General features: G+C 32.5%; 1 protein-coding gene across 3 annotated transcripts in view; it reads right to left on the bottom strand.

Moving 5' to 3' along the window:
- Positions 1–5,578: 5,578 nt before the first annotated feature.
- The window catches only part of LOC306660144 (uncharacterized protein), a 249,901-nt gene continuing 237,959 nt past the window's right edge, over positions 5,579–17,520 (bottom strand). For 2 of the 3 annotated variants that reach the window (XR_013763562.1, XR_013763564.1), the window contains 2 exons: positions 6,335–6,369; positions 5,579–5,763 (listed from right to left, as the gene is read on the bottom strand). The gene's annotated coding sequence lies outside the window, so the exon portion shown is untranslated. Of the gene's footprint in view, positions 5,764–6,334; positions 6,370–10,221; positions 10,255–17,520 lie in introns of all 3 variants that reach the window. The other variant, XR_013763563.1, reaches the window with a different exon arrangement.

Raw genomic sequence — 17,520 nt, forward strand, 5'->3', positions numbered from 1 at the left:
TTGGAGAAGTGTTTTATAGATAATCTCCACTCACATTCAAAGGTTACTTCTCTGTTTTCTGGAATGTCTGACTACTGGCACTGGAACTTAGGCCATTATGTCCCTTCATCCAAAAGAATTGACAACTTGGGACTTAATAAGTTAAAGTACTACCTCTGATTTGGACAATACTTCCTTTTCCAATTTGACATGAATATTCCAACATTTTGGTTCATCAAAGAAATGATTATCAGATCCTTGATATATTGATTATGTATATTAATTTTCAAAGATCTCGTGACTTTCTTTGTTTTCCTATTTCAGGAAAATTTTTTGCAAATCTAAGAAAATATGAGTCAAACCATACTCTTTTTTTTTTTTTTTTTTTTTAGTTATTGTAAACAAATGGGATACATGTTGTTTGTCTGTTTGTACATGGGTTAAAGGCATACCATTTGTATAATCATAAATTTACATATGATAATGTTGTTTGATTCATTCTATTATTTTTTCCCTTCCCCCCACCCCCAAACCATACTCTTGCAGACATTAAAATCCTTTTACTTTGAAGTTTTACAGAAATTGCATTCTATCAGTTTATTTAAAAAATATTCATCATTCTAGTTTTGTCATATTTTCTATCTTATCTATATTTATAGTTGTATTTCCATTCTTAATACTTATATAATCTTTTCTAATTTTTCTATTATTAATTTCTTATATAATAGATATAAAAAGTTATGGAAATACTTGGTGGGATGGCTCATGCCTGTAATCCCAGTGGTTCAGGAGGCTGACTCAGGAGTATCCCAAGTTCAAAGCCAGTCTCTGCAAAAGCCAGGTGCTAAGCGACTCAGTGTAGACCCTTTCTCTAAATAAAATACAAAATAGGGCTGATGATGTGGCTCAGTGGTAGAGTGCCCCTGCGTTCAAACTCTGGTACTCCCCCCACCGAAAAAAAAGCTAGGAAAGTATTAGTGTTTCTTACTAGTTTGTTCTATTATTTTATTTTATTAATTTATTTATTATTGTTTGTTGTATTATTCTTTTGTCTTGCTATTATTTTCCATTATATTTTGCTTTGAAGAGAGTATAATAAAATGATTATATGCATTTATGTTAAAAGAGAAAACCTGATTATTTTATTCATCTGCTTGTTAGCTTGTACTCTCTTTATTCTCTCTCCTTAGCTGCTGGACACGTTTTTCACAGTATATAAAGCTGGAAGTCAAGTTGGTTGATGCAGTTTGCTCTTACATCATTTCTCAATGTCAAACAAAATATATTTTCCATACATTCTCTGAATAATTGAGTTGTATATACTTTAAAAGTATCATGGAAATGAAAAGTTACAACATAAAATATGCCTTGGAAATACTGTTCTTTCTGACTCTATAAATGATCTACGTAGCAACTATACATCTTGAAATAGAAATCTGTTCTTCTGCCACATGGCAATTTGGAATATATAGAAAATAAAAAGTTGCTCCATGCAGAGAAGGAGTATAGCCCTTGTAAGGTTAGTACTGACTTTACAACTCTGAGTTGTTGATGCGATATGGATTAATAATTAATTTTCAACTTTACTAACTACCTGAAAGTTGTGGCAGAGCAAACAAATAGTGTATACCAATAAATGAGATTCATTCTGGCTAGTCATAAAAATCTCTCCTAGATTTTGGTAATAAATTGTCAGACTATGTTATGTGAATTCACTTTTTTAAATCTGAAAAATCACAAAGACAGACATATCAGAGAGAAAAGTCAAGTGATGTTTTTAAACCTGACCTGTCACTGATTAAAGCAAGAAAAAAAAAAAAAAAAAGAAAAAGAAAAGAAGCCTATTATCATTTTATTTCCCCATAATGTTTCTTCTAAAAGATTATTTTGTCACAATCTTAGTGAATACGCTATGAGGTACTCAACACAATTTCCTAGGAAAATGAACTAGGGATGAAAACAACTCAAAAGAGACAACAGAGACATTTGTTACCAGGAATTAGAAATGAGGACATAAATGTGACCATTAGTAAGATACCCCTTAGAAGAAATGTCTGTGACTCCTACAAACTACCAGCAGAGAAGCAGAATGAGCAGCAACTGTGACACATCCAGTGGCCTCAGAGACAGAGAGAGAGAGAGAGAGAAAGAATATTGAAAATAAAATCCTCAGCTCCTGAAATATTTCTAGTTCCTTGTCCACCTACATCATAAAGCGTACTGAACTCTTGCCCTTGGATTGTGTGTGATTTGACTGCAACCACCTAACATTTTTCCTATTTGTCTTAAGCTCAGCTTAATGAATTTTGGTTCTGGGTTAATATAGGGCTTTCCAGAGAGGTGGCAAGACAAGACTGCATTGCTTTCTACAACTCCTGTAACTAATTATTTTACATTATATTTAATCATCTTATTCTGGTTCGCTGTGTAGCTGATGTGTTAAATAAGTGGTTGATGAGTCTTGTTTTCACTCATCTCTTGTAATCCTCCATATATGTCAAATTAACTCTTCCTAGGCATAGAATGGTGGTCACTGGGGGATCCAAAGGGGAATTGGGAGGGAGGTAGTAGGAGGTTGGATAACAGGTACCAAACACACAGATAAGAGAAAGAGATTTCAGCGTCCTATAGCATAGTAGGGTGACTGTCATTTACGAAATTCTCTTTTATATTGTGAAAAGAACTAGGAGAAAGGAAATTGAAGGATCTCAACAGAAGGAAATAAGGAGATGGAAATACCAATTACCTTGATATGATCATTACACATTTTATACATGGGTCAAATTGTCACACTGTACCCTGTAAATATATAGGATTATTATGTATCCATTAAAACTAAAGATACATTATATATGACATAATAGCGTTTGCAACTTCATGATGGACCTGATCACTCACATATAAATGTTTTACTATAAAACACTGTGAAATTTTTGAAATAATAATACTAATATAGATTGTGTATAAAAATGTGCCAAATGAAAACATTGAGCTTCAGTAAGTAACCAAATACATGAGAAAATAGAAATTTTTAAATATATTTTCATTTTAATGTTCATTTTTTTGCTGAAATTTGAATCTGCAATGAATTTTTCAAAGTGACGGAATCATATAAAAAAATTAGTAAACAAAATTCTGCTCAATAAGTATTTTTAATCTTGGAGAACATGAGATGAAATTACTATTATAAACAAGTTTTCATTCAGATGAAGAGAGTAAGAGTAAAAGTAGAAGAGAAAACAGGCGTAAAAGACAGAGGAAGGGAATTTAAAGGAGGATGTGGGTAAGGGGCTGCATGTCAGGTGGCACAGCATGTATTCCTGAAGTTATAGTCTGGCACTCAATCTCTAAAACGTCCATGCATGTTCATTTCTTTCAGACTTAAACTATAATTTTACAATTGAATTAAATGAGCTTTAGAACACATGATTCACTTTATAAAGATCATAGAACTAGTTACTAAGAAAGTACACTTCACAGAAGAAGATCTACAAGCAATTAACAGATATAGGAAAAAATGTTCAACATCTCTAGTAATAAGAGAAATGCAAATCAAAACTACCCTAAGAGTCTATCTCACCCCAATTAGAATGGCGATTATCAAGAATATAAGCAAGAATAGGTATTGGCAAGGATGTGGGGAAAAAGGTACACTCATACATTGTTGGTGGGGCTGAAAATTAGTGCAGCCACTCTGGAAAGCAGTGTGGAGATTCCTTAGAAAACTTGGAATGGACCTACCCTTTGATCCAGCTATCCCACTTCTTGGCCTATACCCAAAGGACTTAAAATCAGCATACTACAGAGATACAGCCACATCAATGTTCATAGCTGCTCAATTCACAATAGCCAGATTGTGGAACCAACCTAGATGACCTTCAATTGATGAATGGATAAAGAAACTGTGGGATATGTATACAATGGAATATTACTCAGCCATAAAAAATAATAAAATTATGGCATTTTCAGGCAAATGGATGAAATTGGAGAATATCATGCTAAGTGATATAAGCCAATTTCAAAAAACCAAAGGACCAATGATCTCGCTGATAAGCGGACAATGACACATAAAGCGGGGGTGGGAAGGGCAAGAATGGAGGAAGGAGGGACTGTATAGAGGGAAAAGAGGGGTGGGAGGGGTGTGGGGAGGAAAAAATAACAGAATGAATCAAAAACTATTACCCTATGTAAATGTATGATTACACAAATGGTATGCCTCTACTTCATGTACAAACAGAGAAATAAGATATATCCCGTTTGTTTACAATAAAAATAAATGAAAAGAAAGTATGGTCTCTTTATTCCTTGTCTAAGACTTTCCTACATTGTAATTCCATGGTCACTGAGAAATAAATGAATCATAATTGCACTTTCCACATTTTCTTGTTCATACAGTTTCAGTCGGTCATTGATTTTAGGCACTTGTGACTTATAGTTCACATGTAGTATCAGGGAAGAGAAAAACAAAGAACAGTTTGGCTTGTGATTCAACACAGAGCAAATGCAAATTAAAATATTCTATCTTTTTGTATTGGTAGTAGTTTAGCTATTACCATAAAATCAAGCAAAATGTATCTACAGCATTTTAACACCATTGAAATGTCAAAAATCATCACAATAGAAAGATAATTATGTATTCTTGCTATGAGGTACTAACAGTCTATCTGTTTAGAATAACAAGGCACAGAAAACATATAAGCATAAATATCAAAATTGCTCAGTTCTATAAATCTATTGCATTTTTGCAAGCATCAAATCAGTATATTTCTTCTTTCTCATCTACTTAATTTATGGTAATCTGTACTGCCAGCAGGCTCTCTGAATACCTTTGCATATTAAATGTATTTGGATGACACAAGAAAACATTTTCTTATCATGAAAGTAAGGAACTTTTTTTTTTAAGTAACAAGAACATGACATTTTTTTCCTGATAAATACAGTTTAAAGCATTTCTTAAAAGAAGAGATCATCTTTCAAGGAGAGAAAATGACTTCAACATTGAAGTGGAAATTAAAAAAGAAAACATGATAAAAATCTCTTTATTAATTCTATTATACAAGATCATCAAAGGTTTCAATGAAAACAGTGTATCATCTCCTCATTTCACGTCTCTGACCAAAAAAAAGAAAATCAAATCCAAGGAATGGACTCTTGGCATTCTTTTGTTGTTATAATACATAGGATTCTTCACCCTTTAGAGTTATACAGATTGCTTTCTTTATATTACCAGTACCTTAGCTTAGTTTCTGCTCAACCTTGAATTCGTAGTTTGGTATTCTCCAGTGATACTCCTGATTGCAGCATGAGGAAAGGGAATCATTTTTTAATTAAAAAAAATGCCACCAGGGCAATATCTACTTTGGCTAGATGTATTAATTATAGATAGGAGGGAGATAAATAGGCCAACTGGATAGATAAATAATAATAGCAATAATAATATTGCTCATCCGTCCATCCTGGTTTGAATGGACTGGCTGGGTGCTAACTGTGGACAGGTGGGGCACGGCTGGAGGAGGTGGGTCCCTGGGGGCTTGCCCTGGAACGGTGGTTCTTTGCTGCCGCCCCTTTCCGCTTCTCTCACTCTCTTCTTCCTGGTTGCCACAAGGAGAGCAGCTTCCCTCCACCATACCCTTGCTCCATATGTGCTGCCTTGCACTGGGTACAGAGCAGTGCAGCCAGCCAACCACGAAATAAACCTCTGCACCATGAGTCAAATAAATTTTCCCTCATTAGTTGTTCTTGTCAGGTCTTTTGGCCACAGTGACCCAAGACTGAGGAACAAAGCTAGATAGACAGATAGATAGGACAGAAAACAAATTCTCAAAAAGAAAAAGAAAAGGAGAAAAAATGAAAGAAAGACATCAATAAATCGGTAGATGAAGATATTGTAGAAGATAGATATCATTAATGTCAGGAAGCAAAAATACTCAACTTGGAAAATAAATATATGGTGTCTAACTCAAGAGACTTTTATCTAGAATTTGTGATGGAAATGACAATTTTTGAAAAAACAAAAGGAGATCATTTCCATTATTAGTAATATCAAATTGCTCTACGTGTTTAAGTCCTCCCTGGGATGAAAAACAAAATGCAGTATTAAATCAAGGGGATCCCTGTTACTAGATTAATCAATTTCATATGAACAATAATTAACAGAGCTTCACAATGTCCTCCAGGGGATGGCAGGTATGGTGGACAGCAAAGACATACGTAATTCAGTCATGGATACTGAGCATTAATAATGCAGTAAACAGTCAAAACAGAAAGAAAAGAATACACCTAAGTATCTAGGAAGCAGTCCTGATTGTTCCCTTGAGATAGATGAAGAGTGAAGAGCTACACTGACTATATTTACCTAAGAATTTCTGCTTTATTGTGTTTCCATGAAACCTGTGAATAAATACAAGGAATAATATGTCAGCAAAGTCAAATTTAAAATAATCATAAAAATTTTTTAATGAAAACGATGTTATAAAAGGAGCATTTTATTTTAAATTAAAATTTAATTTAAAAGGTTAAAGAGGTAGAGTTCTCTCTTTGTGGAGACTGGTTTTTATTCAGATTCAAGAAAGTTGTGTTACTTTGGAGACCACTACACCAATTTTATGTTTATCTTAGACTATTACTGAAAAACCTAGTTTGTAAATATTTGAGGTTAAACTAATTTGTGGAGGGATTCTTTTATATGCTGCATGCTGCATGTTCAATGATTTTGTCCTCATAATTTTTCTAGGGTTGTGTTAGTGTTACTTCTTGCTGATAGCCCATCCACGTGAAGAGTCAGAGTCTTGGCAGAATGTGGGTGTAGATGCTGAAGCACAGGAAGGAGCAAAGTCAGAGGCCCTTACAGCTTCTACCAGGGAATGTCAAGATCCTTCCCAGATGCCAGTCAATGTCAAGATCGTTCCCAGATGCCAGTCAGGGATTGCTTGTCTTCTGTCCAGAGAGGATAGAGCCAGCCATGTTCTCACAATCAACTGAAAATGGACATAATAAGTTAGAGATAACGGAGAGAAACCCAATTGTTTTCCTTTCCTTCTTTGTCAGCAGCATCCATTGACCCAGGGAATGAAGGTGGGGAGAGATGTCTCAGGTAGAGGTGATACACACACTTCTCAAAGCCCAGGAAGTGAGACAAGGAACTGAGAACAGACCATATCTATCAGTCACGAGTGGAGAAGGGATCATACTTGAATTGAATTTGAGAAAAGCATACAGAACTAGAATCAACTGAGGTTTTTAAAAGCAACCAAGAACATTGAGAAAATTAGAGTATTTCTCTAAAATATTGATGAGTTCTTTTATGAGATCCACACAGTAAGGGCGAAAAATATCCACAGTCAAGTGGGGATGAGTGGAGAAAAATAAAATTATTTTTATTTTTGTTTTTATGTATAAGCCCAGAGTTTGAACTGTTCAATAAAATTGTTATAAAAGAAATTCAGAAAATGATTTTCTGTTCTATCTTTATAGCAATTTCAAATGATTTATGTACTTTCCTTGAACTGAGATTTAAAAATATCCTGTTTCTTTATAAATTATTTATAAAGGTCCCACTCAGTCTGTAAAGTACAAAGAGCTTTTAACTAGAAGTTGGAAAATTGGTGTTTGGACTTTAGTTCTGTCAATAAGTAGTTCTGTGGTCCTTAATACTGTCAAACCTTTTTAGTCTCAGTTTCCATAGCTTAAAAACAGAAATATTTAGTTTAATAATTTCCTAACATACCTAAAATAATGTCTTTATCTAATGGTTATTTAATGATGCTGGAAATAATAGAACACTAGGTAATGACAAAACTATTTTTTTGATGGTTAAAATGTCTCAAGATTACAGAAATTCATTTTAATCAGTAAGTATCTTGGTCAGGTAATATATGAATATTGTACCTGTAGTTATTGAGGGAAAACAGATAAATATAAAGTATAATTACTTCTCATAAAAGGGGATATTATTATAACCACCTAAGCATATTAGAGGAATTTGAATCGTGTGTTTTAGTTAAGTAAAGTAGGATAGCCATAGCAACAGAAGTATGAGGGTGTTTCAAAATAGGTTGTAAAGCAAAGGATATACGAAATTGCATATAAAATAAGATGGAGTGATCACAGAAAGCATCAGAGGAAATCAAGGACATAAAGGTTTTCCTGAGAGAGGCTATAACCTGGCCTGGACAAAAGTAAGTGAAATGAAGTGTCACAGGAAGAAAAGCGTAGATTCTGGAAACGAGAGATATGTGAAGTGATTTTTTTCTGTTCCTTTGTTTTACACAGTTTAATAGCTTGAGTAGTGCTAGTTCTAGACATGATGGAAAAAGAAGCATCAGGATTTGTCCTACCACCATAAAAAATGATAACACTATACTTATTATATAAAATAACTATTTTCAGACTTTGGAGGAAAACATCACTAGTCTGAGATCCATTTTATAAGGGAAACATATAATCTGAGGTACCAGAATTTCTACCTTACAGCCTATTTCATATGATTGCACAGTGAAGCAAAATACTAACAGAGATAAGCAATCTCACTGGCACAAAAAACATATATCAGAATTTGGAACAGTGTCTGAAATCTACAAATCAGAATTCTGGAGATAAGACACCAAAGATTAAGATCACTAGAAGTCTGCATAGGCATCTCACTAAGTGACCTAAAGCTGTGTGTGTACAGGATGAGGCACTGCAGAACCTGGAAGAATCAAATACTGGAGGACTGCGAGGTGAATGGACTTCCTAGAGTTCACACTAATCAACCTGGAAGTTGCAACGATTCAGAGCTGAGAGATTTCACTAAATATTCACCAAAGCAACTGAGACTACAAAAAGACTACACTGTTGAAATGCACTAATCTTGCTCCAGAATAAGGTTTCCTCTAGACACGCCCTAACAAGCTTTCAAAATATCATTTAGAGCAGTGAATGAATTAATTACCATATGAATAAAAACATGTAACAATTCTGAGGGAGAACAACATAATCCAATCTCTTATCAACATGAGATTTCCAATGACCACTGTATACTTTAAAAACATGCTACAACAAATAAGTAGAAAAATATGAAACATAAGATAGATCAAAAACAACCAGTAAAAATGTATCTTTAATTTGAAATTAGCTATGTTCTAGAAGAGCTATTGGAAATGTATTTGATGATTTAAAGAAACAATGCTCATTATAGCTACCCAGACTGCAAACCTTAAGGGGAAAATAGAAAATATAAAAAGGAACCAAATGAAAATTGTAAAACTGAAATAAGAAATCACAGTATTTTGAAATTTTTTTAAAAAGTTAGATAAACCTGAAAAATTGATCTAATATTTCCAAAGAAAGGGTCTATGAATTAAAAGATAGGTCTATAGCAAACATAAAAATAGAAGCAAAGATGGAAACAAAGGCAGCAAAATGAACATATTTTCATGTCCAAAGATGCTTTAAGAAATAGTCATGCATAATGTCAATGTCATCCCAGAGAGGAGTCTAAAAGGGTATTGAGGCTACTGTTATCACATGCTAAATATAGCTTCAACAGATGTTGATAAAGCCAGGAATTAAACAGTTGCTACCATTTTTACTACTATTATTTATTCTAAGTCAATAGCATGTGTGACTTGAATGTACTATAATCTTTTCTATATAAAACATGTTTTACTTTATATTTTAAAGGGTTGCATTTCTCTATATTGGTTTTAACTTACTCAGGATTTATTGTAGCACAAGTATAAGAATATTTCATGAAAACAAGCCACAAATAATATGGTCTTTTGTGACCTACTTATCAAAGAAATACGATCCTTAAAAGTTTCAAGAGCACATACAAGGAATATATGTCTAAATATCTATGTTGTTATATATTCTGTGTAATACATAAGCAAATAATATATTTTAATAATATTTTAGGATTGAAATAAGTAATTTCAGGGTCATTTTAAATCATGAACATTTAAAGGTTATGATCCAGCAATCCCATTTCTGACTATTTGTATAAAATACTAGCACCCCCATGCTCTTGCCAGTGCAATCCATAATAGCCAATCAGCAGATGCCCATCTACAGATAAATGGGTAAAGAAAATCTAGTGTATCCATACAATAGAAGACTATTCAGCCTGAAAATAAAGGAAATTCTGCACTAGGTAGCATGGGTAAACATTAAGGACATCATAGTAAGAAAAGAAGCTAGGCCCAAGAAGACAAATACTGCATGATTGCAGGTATGTGAGGTAACTAAAGTAGTCAAATGTACGGAATCACAGATTTGAATGGCGATTTCCAGGGCCTAGAGGGAGAGAGAAACAGAGTGTTATTACTTAACAGGCATCAAGTTTAAGCAAAGCAAGATGAAAAAGCGCTAAAAATCTCCTCAACAACATAGTACATGAAGTCAATGATGATACATTCTATACTTCAGAATTTCGTGAAAAGGTCTCTCTCATATTACATATTTTTACCACAAAATATACCTTTTTTTGAAAAGGAAGATACTATTAAGCTAAATTCTCATTGTAAGTAGTGATTTTATGGTAGTTCTCCCTACAGTTTCATACAGTTCTTGTTACAGCTGATTTGTTCTTTTTTTCAGTATATTCTTCTTGTTTGACTCTACCATGGACTAGTAGCATGACCTTGGTCAAATTGCTTAACCCCTAAGCCTCAGTTCCCTCTTTAATGAAATAGGACAATTATATGAAATTTGTAGAACTATAAGGAGGATTACATAAGGAATTTCATATATGTCTGGCATAAAACATGGTATGTGCACATAGAATATAATATATAAACAATGTCATTAAATAAATTCTAAATTATCTTAATAAAATTCTGATTTTAAAAAAGAATTAAAATCATTTCTTCAAAGTCTTTGTTAATGACTTAGTTGTTTCCTAATTTCATCTTGTTTTACTTCCCTTGAAGGTAACTATAAACATTTAAGCATCCTCACTTTGGCTTAAACTTGAATAAATTTAGTTAAAGATTAAATGATACCCCCTCACACACACAGTTTTATTTTTTGCTTCAAAATTTTGGGGATATGTATGTTTTAAAAGTCCACGGTATTGTGGTCAGGAGATCACTTTGTTTTTCTGTGACCTCTAAGTACATTCCCCAAGTGAACTATTGACATTCCTTATCGACTCTAGCTATGGTATATATGGAATGTATTTTGCCTTGTTGAGAAATATCATTTAAAGAAGGTCCCTCAGTTTTCAAGCTTGTTAGCTAGCAATGTTAGTTGGGCTTTTTCTTGAAACCACTGTTTTGTCCAACAGTTTGCTCTTACTCTCAACTTAAAACAACCTAATAATGTCTTAATGAGGCTATTGAGTGTAGACATGTGCGGATAACCAGAATCAAAGTGAGGAAATGCTTCTATAAGAGAGTTCCAAGAGACTTGGAATATGGGCATCCACTCTTTTTGTTCCCTGCTATTTCCTCATGTGTGCACAGGTTACTTTTAATCTAGAAAGGGTCAATAAATATTAATTGCAAAAAACGTCTTTGCAGGATCATCAATTGTATAACTACCTGCTCTTGACATTTTCCTTTGAGTTCATTCTCCATGGCTGAAACAAACATTGGCTTTGATGTTTATACATGAGGGGACGCTGTACACATCTTTTGGCAATTTGACAAATCTAGTAGAGCCTCTACTGGGTGGGGAGTTCAAGTTTATTAGCATTGAAATCCATTAATGAATTTATGTTCTAGGTTTTCTTCTCTGCCAACCTATCAGTAACATATTTTTAAAATCAAACACTAATTGGCATTAGTTATTTGTTCTGTATAGTCAAGAAAAAAATTTAAGCCATACAGTGGGGAAATATCATGGTGAGATTTTATTAGCTAATGCTTCAAATCTCTCCCCTACCAAGTTATATCATGTAACATATCTTGGTATATTTAAACTCACCCATTAATCTTGCCACTATAAAAAGAAAAGAAAAGAAAGTAAAACACCTGAAACTGAGATGAATGTTTCTGTGTTTATTCCAGGAAAAAATTCAGATCTGGGATTTTATGGTCTCATCACAAGTAAAGTCTGTTCACTAGTTTACTCAGTACTTTGTGTTCTGCAGAAATCCTAAATGGTATACTGTGTATAGCTAAGTATTTCTTTTCACATTATTGCTCATGTTCCTTACCTTTACTTTGTAAAAAATCTTCCAGAAAAATTAATTTAATTTCTGAAACCTTTTTCATTATGACAAATACATGTATTCATTCTATAACAACAGTTTGAACTCAATTAAAAATAATGTACTTGACGTTTTGAAGGTAGCCATATACTTAGGATTCAATAGTTTTACATTTTTGCTTCATGTTTTATAAATTTCCCAGAAAGCCTTTGACTTAGGATTCTATAATTAAACATATTTGACTTCTTTACCTTATTTATTACTATTGACACATATTTGCCAAAATTTATTCTCAACAGTGCATCGGAGTACAGATGGAACCAATAATAGGGTATTGCCTTTACTAGCCTATGGATTTCTTCTTAAAATATAATTATAATGGCCAGCTTTTATCTTAATCCTTGGTTTTGCAAAATTGATGAGTGTCCTTATTAACAAAACAGGGCTTATATCAGTCAATAAGAGTTGAATCTTTCATGGAACTTGCTCTGTCTTCAGTCTCTTACCAGTAAACCCCTACACCTGATACTGGTAAGTTCAGTGAATTATAAGTTGATGTGATAAAATTCTTCCACAATTTAAAACTCTAGAAATTTTTCTAAGAATACAAAAAATCATGTAAGTTAAAGAAGTTAAAGAGAGAGAGAGAGTAATTTTACAGTGTTAAAAATCTGTGTGAGCATGCATTTAAAATTACCTTAGAACAATTCTCTCTTGTCATCTTATCATGTTGTGACCATTTCATATAACATGGACACAATTAAAAAATAAAACCTTGTTACAATAAAAATATGCATCTATTTTGAGGATGAAATGAACACAATATCGTTAGTACTTTAAGTTGAAATTGGAATATTAATACATACCATAACTAGAATTTTAGTACCTAGAATTGAATATGAAAAAATCTGCAATATAATACAACTTTGGGGAAATTGTATGTTTTCTTCCTCTACCAATACCAAATTCAATGGATTCAATGGATACAAAAAATGTTGTACAACTTTTTTCCTTATATCTTCTTTTTCTTTATCTGAATATCATCATTTTCTGCTTATCTATGGATGATCAGAACTTAACGTAAAGCTTGAACCTAAATTAAAAAAAAAGAGTGAATGTTTATTAAGCATTGTATAGTACAAAGATCAAGAGAGTAGACTATAGAAGTGCGTGGTACTAGATGTAGAATTTAAGAAATTAACTATCTTATGCCTATAATTAATCATAACAATAACAATAGAATATATATCAAAAATTGTGTGAGAAATTACAGAAATTTCCTAAGTGAATTATTGATTGGAGATTTGGAGGTATAGAAATTCCCAAACTTCACACCAGTTATTCTGCATGAGACGTAATACTAGAAATTTTCATGTACTATTTTATTTAACACTACAATTCTTTGCAATGTGACTAAATGAAGTAAATTTATACCTGCTACTACACAGGACAAGAAATTTACTATAGAGAAAATTGACTGAAATTCTGTATTGTAATAATTATATCTCACCCATGTTAAATTTAACAGCATAAATGCCTAATAAATGCAGTTATAGGATTCCTTATCATTGGAAAATGGAATGTATTTCTACCAACCTCACACATTTATTTAATACTCACTACATGTCAGTTGTAAGACTAAAGGAGAAAAATGGATCTATAGTTTTCCTTAGAAGATTTCACATGTATACATATTCATATACATATATACTTATACATATAATGAAGGCTATATACATGCAAACTTATAGGTATATGTGTATATAATGAATATTATATAGGTGTACATATATATAATCCATTAAATCATAAATCTGACAAACAATTTTGTCCCTTTTAGGTTATAGTTGAAAAAAGACACGTAAAAGTCTGAAGCAATAAAAATGTATAAGCTTTATCAATGGCCCTCTAATAAGGACAGAAATGTAGAATATGGCTTGGGTTACTACTTTCCACCTCAAAATCAAATTATGTGCCTAGTTATTGATAGTCAAGAAAGATAGTTGTTTATCTCCCCCAAGTACCTCCAGAAGGCTTTCCCAGGAGGGTCAGGCAACTGGACCAGAGCTCTATGAAGTTTTAAAGGAAATAAGGAAAGAAGGAAGGAAGGAAGGAAGGCAGGAAGGAAGGAAGGAAGGAAGGAAGGAAGGAAGGAAGGAAGGAAGGAAGGAAGGAAGGAAGGAAGGAAGGAAGGAAGGAAGGAGGAAGGAAGGAAGGAAGGAGGAAGGAAGGAAGAAATAAATTTCCTCTGGAAATGTCACCCTAAAGATGGCAAGTTCTCATATATTAAAATGTATATTTTGTGTTACCTTGGAGAAAAGAGTAGAAAAGGCTACAAAGGGGAAATAAATATTTTCTATAATGATGATCTCCGTGGGAAGAGTGGAGACATGCAAATGTGGGAAGAAGAACTTAATGTCCTTCCCTCAACACTCTGATAAGCTTTAAATTACTTGCTCAGGAAGTGTTATTATATAGAGTATCGGGTGAAAGGAAGATCTGGCAAACTGTGATGATGCAAATTGACTTCTGAGTGTACACTAGAAATTGATTGAAATAATACATACATTGGGGCAGAAGAGAAGAATGTCAGAGCAAGGATAAACCTAGCATGCTTGGAATGAAAAAGGCTTTCACTATCAAAAAAAGGGAGATGATTTCACATGAAATAAGATAACTGTGAAGGTCGTGTGAGACTCAATACCTACAGAAAACAATATACATTAACTTAATAAGCCAAGACTGTCAATGTCTGCCAAAGTTGGGAAGTGAAGTCAGAGACTATAGCATTACCAAACTATTGGAAAAATTGTTATGATACATACCTTCTAGATACATGATTTGATCTGGGTTTAGATAATCTTATATTTAGAAAATTGATAGTAATAATACAAAGAGAAATCTACATGAAATACTTTCTTAATACAAAGATTGGTTAGAATTGTAATTATTTATCTTAACCAAAAAAACTTAAAATATTATTTGAGAAATATACTTTAGTTAAATGCATGTACATTTTAAAGCCTTATTAACCAAAGCATATTCCTAGAAATTTAAGGGTGTTTTGGGAAGTGTAAGCCAGCATCAGTGACTAATAGCAAAGTTTTATCTATTTTTATTTATTTTCTAATTATTTTCATTTTGTATTTGTCTGAACAAAAAAGCAGACTTCTATTTTATTGATGAATGGCACTTTTTATACCAGCTTTCCAAAACACTCTTTCAGTTCATTCACATATAAGTCTATAATTTATTTGGACTTCTTTTACTTCAGCTGCTATAGAAAATTGTCCATACAGATAACGAATGACAATAAAACGGTACCACTTAATATTTTTATTGTTCATTAAGTACAGGCACATTATAAGCACTTTACATGTGTCTATTCATTTACTCTCCAAGACAAACACAAGCCACACACAGTGATATTTAAAAATTGAGAACTCATTTCATTTTGCATTCCATGTCTATTACTAGTCCAACACCTTAAATCTGGTTTTTCTGTATCAATGGAAATCAATATTCTTTAGGTGGCAGGCTCATAATCCCACTCTTCCATTTTAAGGCTGACGTCACTGAAATGACCTAATCAAAAGAAAGATAAAATATTTTCTTTCTTTCGCTATAATATTTATACACTGTTTTTATTTGTTAACTTTCAATGTAAAACTAGAAGAAAAACTTGAAAAAAGTGTGAGAAAACGAGCTTTCAGGGAAATATGTGGATTTGTCATTGTTTTAGTGTGTATTTTGCTTTCTACTTTAAAAATTTAAAGTAAGTACATAATGTAGAGATCACATTATAATTGATCTTCATATATTTGATTTAATGTGAAATTTAGCATTTTTGCCTTAAGCATTTGCATTTTCTATATTTTTTGTTAAGGTTTTATAAAGCATGCCTCTGATATCATGACATTTGCCCACAATAATTGACTAGGCCTCTATAAAAGTATAGCTGTTTTCTGAGATCATCAAAATAACATTATTAATTCTAACAACATTTGCAACAGTAATTTGATAACTTCATTTAATACCCAGTCCATATTCATGCATTTTTTCTGGTTTACACAGCACACTCACTCACACACATTCTTTTTTCTTTTTTTGTGACAGTCACTATATATTCATTGATGTACACACAGAACATTTAGAGTTTGTATCTCCTGATCTTCTTTTAATTTTGAGCATCATTCCCACCTGCTTTTTCAGGCCATTTATATGGTTAAAGTTGTATTATAGAATTTCGGGCATTCTGATCTCTCTTGTTGTATGCTCCTGTTGTTTAGAATATTTCCTCTGCCCTCCACATATTCTATAAACTGAAAATTAATTTCCCATTGGTCATTTGCAAAATCACATTAGTATATGGGGTACTTCCTGTTATATCACACAGGATGTGTAAAATATCTGGTTGTTTCATCATCAGTGAAGTTGACTTTGTTAGTATCTTCAGGGGCTGGAATATGATTCCTAATTGCTAACATTGCTTTTCTTCCTACAATCAGTAAATAATCTAAGATTGAATTTTGGCAAAATAGGAAGAACTATTTTCTCATCAATATTTGACCTAGGTATTTTGGCATTCATTCGTGTTCTTTTCTTAAACCAATCATTTTATTAGCATTTATAGAGACATGATTTTGCTACTGAGATTGTTCTCCCTGTATTCATTAGCTGGCAATATTCTACACAAAGAAGATTCATTTGAAATAAAATATATATTTTGAAAACCACCAACATAAAATAGGGAAACGATGAAAATATATTTAAGTATATTTGATAATAAAATATTATTTGGATATTTCAGAATCAAAAATATCTACTTAGCAACACTTATCACTTCTTTAAAGTCATTCCTTAAACTATCTAAATTTAGTGCATGTTCTTTTGCATAATAGACCTTGCAGATGCACATACATAATTAAAATAAAATTTAAACTTGACTTCATGTTTTTCACACAAGATGCCATAGGTATGTATATTTACAAATCAGACCAAGTAAGTGTTGAGACAGGATATATTTTGAAACTAAGTGATACTATTTTAAAATATCAATATGAATCTTCTAGTAATTATGTCTTAAATTCCCACTGTGATTAATTATCTGCAGGGATTTATTTTATGATTTTAGAAGCATCTGCTGAAAAGAATTAGAAAGGAAAAAAACACTTGCTGAAACCTACTTCTTACCAAAATCATTTGACAGATTCAGGCTACCTACAGACTTAATTCACCTGAAAGGCAACAATATTAACATTTATGTCAAGTATAATGAAAGCAAATAACCAGGACTGAAGCAAAGAAGAATTACTGGAAAATATAATTTTTGGTATATTATTTCATTACTTCAAATCATACTAAACCTTTTATATTCAAGAAAAGCTTAGACTATATTGAAAGTTAGC

The sequence above is a fragment of the Sciurus vulgaris genome (genome assembly GCF_902686455.1).
Source record: "Sciurus vulgaris genome assembly, chromosome: 4".
Taxonomy (NCBI): domain Eukaryota; kingdom Metazoa; phylum Chordata; class Mammalia; order Rodentia; family Sciuridae; genus Sciurus; species Sciurus vulgaris.